The sequence below is a fragment of the Taudactylus pleione genome, unplaced genomic scaffold (assembly GCF_031769625.1).
Source record: "Taudactylus pleione unplaced genomic scaffold, aTauple2 ptg000610l, whole genome shotgun sequence".
Lineage (NCBI taxonomy): Eukaryota > Metazoa > Chordata > Amphibia > Anura > Myobatrachidae > Taudactylus > Taudactylus pleione.
In genome coordinates, this window is record NW_028285012.1 from 708330 (window position 1) to 716163 (window position 7834).

A 7834-nucleotide genomic window follows, 5' to 3' on the forward strand; every position below is an offset into this window, starting at 1 on the left:
CACCCGTGGGCTACGTCGGCCCACGGGTGGAACAGCGAGACAGTACTGTCCTGCTGAAATCGGGATGTTGGGGAGGGGTGAGCCCTCTATGGGTGGCGCCCCTGTTCGACTGCACTGGTCAAACACCCCTAGAGCCGACCCTGCTAGCTATCTATCTATAATAAATAACCTTGCATTTCTTAACTACCTATACCTAGCTTTGTTTCATGTTACTAGTTTGCATCAATGTATGTATTGCTAATCCGCTTCTCATTATTTTCAGTACTTCAGCAACCCTGGACTGTTACAGAATGCACAGTATCTTAAAGAAGCATCACTGCTCAAATGAACATTGTTTGACTTAATTAGTAGTATTATTATTAGTAGTAGTATTATTATAATTATTACATACAGCCCCTTACATGATCCGAAAGCATGGAAATTTACGAAGCATATAAGTTTGACACTAGTTTGGATTTATGTTGGCAGTCAGAGCCCCCCTATATGATAAGAGATCACTTTTCAAAATAGAACGTTTTTTTTTAAAAAAATTAGAAGCAGCTCTGCCAAGCAGGGATACCCCATATATCAGTGCATAAAGTATATCAGTGCATAAAGTATATCAGTGCATAAAGTATATCAGTGCATAAAGTATATCAGTGCAGTAAGGAATCAGCCTCACAGGGTAGCAGCGCACTAAAGTGTATTTTGCTATTGGTTTCAATGCCGGAAGCAAATTGCATCCCCCTGTGGAATTCTGCTGCAAACTATCACTTCACACACACTGCTACAGCAATAAGTAATAGTACAATTGCCGAGACAGTATAGAATCAGACACTGACACGTTGATGCAGTACTGACTCATGATGAACAGGTGGAATCTTCATAGTATTCATTATCAGAAACGAGAGTGTTTTAAATTATTTTGTAAGGAGACAGTATGTTTGGAAAGGGTCTGTATTAAAAACGAATCATGTTTTAAAAAATAATTTAATAAATAAATAAAAACAAAAACACTTGCGTCCCTGGGTGGGCTTGAACCACCAACCTTTCGGTTAACAGCCGAACGCGCTAACCGATTGCGCCACAGAGACTGCTGCTGGAGGTGCGGCTCAGCTTCTGCCCTCAGACTGACTCTGACTGACACAGGCTCACTGCACTGTATGTACTGTCTGGGAGATCGTCCCGCTGTTTGGCTGCAGTTTCAGCGCTGAAATCCTCTCACAGAAACTAGAACCTCACACAAAGGAGCTGCTGCGTTATATAATACAGGAATATTCACGTCACCAGCATATCTCCATGCTCAGTTCCACAGACACTGTACGAGCTTTATATTATAAACTTGACATGATTGTTATTTTATGGACTATTATTTGCAAAAAAATAAAATAAAAACTCCTTCACTTCAACAGCTGTTATGTTATGTTATGGGAGCACCGCAGCTCCTCCTGGTTTCTTTATTGTATTCCTATACAACTCCTGACTAGAGGGCTATGTAAGTGCTGAGAAGCTGGGCGTCTGCAGGCAGTAAGCAAGCAGCAGCTTTCCTGAATGACCTGATGTGGGAGCCCCAATGAAGGGGGCAATAGAAAAGGCAAGATAGCTATTTGTATGATAACAACCATGAGCCTGCATATATTGTATGAGAATGCTCCCCAGATAAAGAGAACAGTTTCACAGAGGGCAGCTGTATGTCACAACTGGAAATATGAGTTCAAATACTTTATTCATACAAAGAAAGATTAATTAATAGGTGACACTCGCACTGCGTTTAAAAAGTCGAATCCCCCCAGAGTGATAGACATTTTTGGAGCGATTAAGTAGCTGTTTACGGTCAGTATCCTGCAGTGCACTGTGCACTATATATATATATATATATATATATATATATATATATAATAAATCCCATATAGCCGGCACTCTCCAACAATATTCTAATAGCCACGGCGCTCGCTTCTACAAGTAAGTACAAAGAGTCAATTGAAGCGGCACTCGCTGGTCTTTACAATAATGGTAAATAAGGACACACAGGGTCTCATTCAGACCCGCTCACGAGCGCTGTACGCTCGCAAGCGGGTCGATGTTACTCAAATGCGTATGCGCACGACGGAGGCGCCTCCGTCGTGCTCATGCGCGAGACCCGGCGAGCGACGGGGAAGCCGTCGCTCGGGGTCTCTCACCAAAGGGGGCGTGCTGTCGATGGTGAGTGACAGCACGCCCCCTTTGGTGGGCGTGCCGGGGGCGTGGCTGCCCAGACGGAGGCGTTCCCATGGGAACGCCTACCGTCTGGGTCCGGCCCCACTGACATCACATCTGATAGAGCCAAAAGCACTCCTGGGCTTGCGGCAGCGAGACCCCACCGCAGGGTTTCGTCGCAAGCCCGATGGTCGCGATGGTCTTGACCATTGCGACCATCTTTTTGGCTGCTCGCAGAAGCTGTGGGTGGTCACCCACAGCTATGCGAGCGGCCAGGAGGCCGCTCCATTTTAAGCTAGGTCGGCCCTGATTCAGAGCGAGCGCTCTGGTCAGAGCGTCCGGCTCTGAATCAGGCCCACAGCACAACGGACTGTGTGTCCTTATTTACCATTATTGGAAAGACCAGCGAGTGCCGCTTCAATTGAATCTTCATATATATATATATATAATCTATATGACACCATAATCTATATGACTCCATTAATAGGTGGCACTCACACTGCGTTTGAAAAGCCGTATCCCCCCAGAGTGCCAGACATTTTTGGAGTGATTGTTAAGTAGCTGTTTACGGTAGGTATCCTACTGTGCACTATATATGTGTATGTATATATATATATATATATATATATATATATTGTAGATAGTCCTGCACTCTCAATCTCATATCCACATCAATGGGGTGCTTCCAAGGACATAACAGTCCAAAAGATACATGTAGAATTCTTTGAAGGAATTTTGACAATGTATCAAATTTTATTCATCATAAGGCATAGAAGAAATCGTGATCACGGTCGACGTTTCGGTACACATCTGGACCTTTCTCAAGACCTCAGTACAACATAGTCACATATATATTGTGTTAAAACAACTGGCATGACATAATTCTCAATTCAATTTCAACAGGGACACAAAACAATTAGGTGCAACTTCACCATAGTATTGTTTCAGAGATAAGGGTATGGTATAACGCAACTCGTTCACTGAAGTAGACATACACCTAAAAATCAGTATAACAGTGGAGATAAGCCGCCATGCGCTGAACCACGCTGTGGTAAAACAGCGTGGTAAAACAATACTATGGTGAAGTTGCACCTAATTGTTTTGTGTCCCTGTTGAAATTGAATTGAGAATTATGTCATGTCAGTTGTTTTAACACAATATATATGTGACTATGTTGTACTGAGGTCTTGAGAAAGGTCCAGATGTGTACCGAAACATCGACCGTGATCACGATTTCTTCTATGCCTTATTATGAATAAAATTTGATACATTGTCAAAACGGAGAGTGCATCCTTCCTTCCAGGAATTCTACATATATATATATATATATATATACACACAGTCAGGTGCATAAATATTGGGACATTGACAGAATTTTCATATTTTGGCCTCTATTCACCACCACAATGGCTTTGAAATGAAACAAACAAGATGTGCTTGGGAGGCACATATAGAAACTGTTGTAATTCCTACACCGTTCACCTGATTTGGATGTAATTACCCTCAAATTATATCTGAAAGTCTGCAGTTAAAGCACATCTTGTTTGTTTCATTTCAAAGCCATTGTGGTGGTGAATAGAGGCCAAAATATGAAAATTCTGTCAATGTCCCAATATTTATGCACCTGACTGTATATATATATATATATATATGTATATATATATATAGGAATATGAACAGCGGCACTCCGGTCCCTTGTATAAATAATAACAGTAGGGTTGCTTTAATTCAACGTTTCAGCGCTTTATTTGCGCCTTCGTCAGGAAACAGCATAATTTTTTTATGATGTTTCCTGACGAAGGCGCAAATAAAGCACTGAAATGTTGAATTAAAGCAACGCTACTGTTACTACATTGTATTAACCTATGTGGCTGATTCCACGGAGGGCACCGGGACAAGTGGAATTGGTATGAAATACCTTCGGCCGCATGGCTGGCGGTTCGATTCCCGTCAGTGGCAGCCCGACAGAAGCAGAGTGCGACGCAGCGGAAGCCCGACAGCGCTGGAAATCCTGATCGTGGATAGGTAAGTATCCACTAACCTAACCCCCCTAACCCTAACCCTCCTTAGGGGTGCCTAACCCTAACTTCCCCCCAAGTGCCTAACCCTAATCCCCCCTCTAAGTGCCTAACCCTAACCACCCCCTTCCCCGCTGCATAGACCTAAGTCCCCCGGGGGGGTGCCTAACCCTAAGCCCCCCCCGGGGGTGCCTAACCCTAACCCTCCCTCCCCCTAGCCTAACCCTAACTCTCCCGGGGGGGTGCCTAACCCTAAGTCCCCCCCCGGGAGCCCTAAACCTAACCCTCCCCCCCCCGCGGCTGTCCGCTCGCGGCGCTCGGCATCACTACAATTGTGATGCCGGGCACCGGTCTCCCGGCGTCGGGGAAACGCGGGCGTCTACATCTAGACGCCCGGCATTTCACCCTTGCCGGGATAAGACAGTCGGAAGCCAGCTGCCGGTATTTAGGCAGTCGGCTTCCCGATTGCCTCCCGTACAAGTAACCATCAAGGGAACCAATCGAGTGCCAGAATACCCGCTTATATATATATATATTATAATATACACACACGCATTGTATATATAGAGTATATATATATATATATATATACACAATGTATATTAGAGATGAGCAGGTCCGGTTCCCTGAGAACCGGACACACCTGAACTTCCATATCCGAGGCGAGATCCAAGTATGGCTCAGGTTTTCCCGTCTGACTCGGATCTCTAAGCGAGGCAAAACGTCATCTTCCCGCTGTCGGGTTTTGGATTGTATTAAAGTCCCTCCCCATTTGTTTGCTGAGTCCCGGGCTGTCAGGGCTGTGCATCATCCAAGAGAGGCTGCTATGTCCATCCAGGGGCTGCAGTGTCCATCCAGGGATTGCTGTGTCCATCAATGGCAGGGGCTTCTGTGTCCATCCAGGATCTGCTGTGTTCATCCAGGGGTTGCTGTGTCCATCCAGGGGCAGTGGCTGCTGTGTACATCCAGGGGCTGCTATGTCCATCCAGGGGCTGCTGTGTCCATCTAGGGCAGTGGCTGCTGTGTCCATCCAGGGTAGGGGGTTCTGTGTCCATCCAGGGGTTTCTGTCCAACCAAGGGTGCCCAGTGTATAAAAAAATAAAAGCTAATAATAATATGATTAATAAAAATATATATATTTTGTACTGTACCCCAGTGTACTATATTATTATTTTTTTTTACTGTGACGCTGCCTGTCAGACCGCATTGTAATATTCATACATGTATTGTTTGTGACACTGTAAGTGTTAGCGCAGTGTATAATAAATATTGTGACACTGTAAGTGGAAAACACAGTGTATTCGTAAAAAATATTGTGACACTGTAAGTGGAAAACACAGTGTATTCATAAAAAATATTGTGACACTGTAAGTGGAAAACACAGTGTATTCATAAAAAATATTGTGGCACTGTAAGTGGAAAACACAGTGTATTCGTAAAAAATATTGTGACACTGTAAGTGGAAAACACAGTGTATTTGTAAAAAATATTGTGACACTGTAAGTGGAAAACACAGTATATTCGTAAAAAATATTGTGACACTGAAAGTGGAAAACGTAGTGTATTCGTAAAAAATATTGTCACACTGTAAGTGGAAAATGCAGTGTATTCATAAAAAATATTGTCACACTGTAAGTGGAAAACGCAGTGTATTCGTAAAAAATATTGTCACACTAAGTGGAAAACACAGTGTATTCATAAAAAATCTTGTGACACTGTAGGTGGAAACTTCACAATTTTACAATTTAATAACATAAAGTTAGCAATAAAAAAATTCAACTTTTCACTTCTTTCCTCAAACATGAATAAATGATTTGTCTACATGCCGACTACAAGACCACAACAAAATGCTAATTAATGTGCATAATATATTAAACATAATGACATCACAAACCCCTCATCTGAGATTCACATAAACATATTTTCAAAATGTGAAATTAGAGGATATGGTTTAAAAAAATGGAATAAAGCAGCTAAAACTGCATTCTCTGATATAGTGTCCCTATTCCCTACTCATGGCCCCTCTACCTACATTTCAGCGAGTCAGAGGAGCAACTCCATGCAACCGTATTCCAAAGTGCAGCTGCTCCTCCTGTAGCCCAGGTCAGAAGATGTGTAGCGGGTGTGGTGATAAGGACTAAAATGGAGCTCACATCCACTAAAGTGGACAATGAATCCCCAATCTAACAGGGAGCGCAGCTGTAATTTATACACAACACAGGATGGGATGACGATATAGGCTTGGGTGCTGGTATAATCTGGGGTGATGGTATAGGCTGGGTAATGATATAAACTGGGGTTATAGGCTGGGGTGATGTCTGGGCATAAGAACAGAAAAGCCACATTTTGGGTGTGGAATTATTTTAACCCAAATCCTGACAACAGTTGTGAAGGCATCTGTACCATTTGTAAAGCCAAAATTAGTAGAGATAGTGACCTTAGCCATCTAGGAACCTCCACCCTGTTACATCATCTGCAATGATGTACATTATGATCATGTATTATGATCATCAATGATCTACATCATAACGTCCTCTGTAATTTTTGCACGTAATTGACGGTAAAGGTCTTTCTCGTAGAATTTGTAGTTCATTATGATGGACATCATCTTTTCCACATTTTGGGGAAGTAGCCTCGTAGGCCGATCACTGACAAGGTTCCAGCTGTGCTGAAAAATCTTTCTGAGCACACACTGAAGGGTGGGCAGCTCAAGTAAAGCAAAGCCAGTTTGTACAAGGGCCTCCAAATTACCTTTTTTCCTGCCAGTAGTCAAACGGACTGTCTGACATGCCTATTTGGATGCTATCATTAAATTTTTTTAAATAGTCCTATGGAGCATGAGAAATGGTTTGGGAACTAACAACATAGGAGGGTATAAGTTAGAATCCCATATGTGAACAAGATACAATTAAAAACAGGGATGTTGGTTTAATTAATTTTTAACAATGGTTCATTTTTATTATATTATAAGACCTCTTGATATTATATTCTTTTATATATATTTATTCTTTTTTAATTGATATGTTGCTTCAATGATTTAAAGATATATTGTGATTATTTATTTATGTGCATTTGAGTTTTCAAGACACCAAGTGAAGAGTTGATTTAATTTTTTTGTTTCAAAATGGTTTTACATGTGTTAAGAATGACAATCAGAACATTGGCATCATGTGGAGACTGATTAAATAACATTGCATCCTATCAGGAAAAAGGAAGCTGTATATAAGGGGGGAGAATATACTTTATCCCATTCATGCTCTTTGATAAAGCTTCATGTAGTGGAAGCAAAACTAGTTAGAGGATTTTCATCAAGTGACAGTCGTTTTGCTGACCCTGGACACCCGCTTATTTCCACGGAGAGCCATAAGCGCTATTTATATTGCGGTGACGGTGCCCGCTGGCTGGATTCAGGACGGTGAGAGAAAATCAGGCGGTCATGTGTTGACCATATTACAGCCTCAGGATTTCCCCGTCAGAGGATAACCTTGTCCATTGGCCAGGCGGTAGGAGATACCAATAACCGATACACCTCTTCAGGATATACAGGTGGATTATACATACGCTTCAAATTAGCGTGAAGTCCATGTTTCCTAAATAACATTATACTGTTTACATCTTTGGAAATCATTTCAGCGGTACCC

The 7834-nt window shown here is 42.3% G+C and overlaps 1 non-coding gene across 1 annotated transcript; it reads right to left on the reverse strand.

Annotated features, from left to right (window-relative positions):
* Positions 1-999: 999 nt before the first annotated feature.
* On the reverse strand, positions 1000-1073 carry TRNAN-GUU (transfer RNA asparagine (anticodon GUU)). Its single transcript has one exon. It is a non-coding gene; the product is annotated as a tRNA-Asn (tRNA).
* Positions 1074-7834: the final 6761 nt, after the last annotated feature.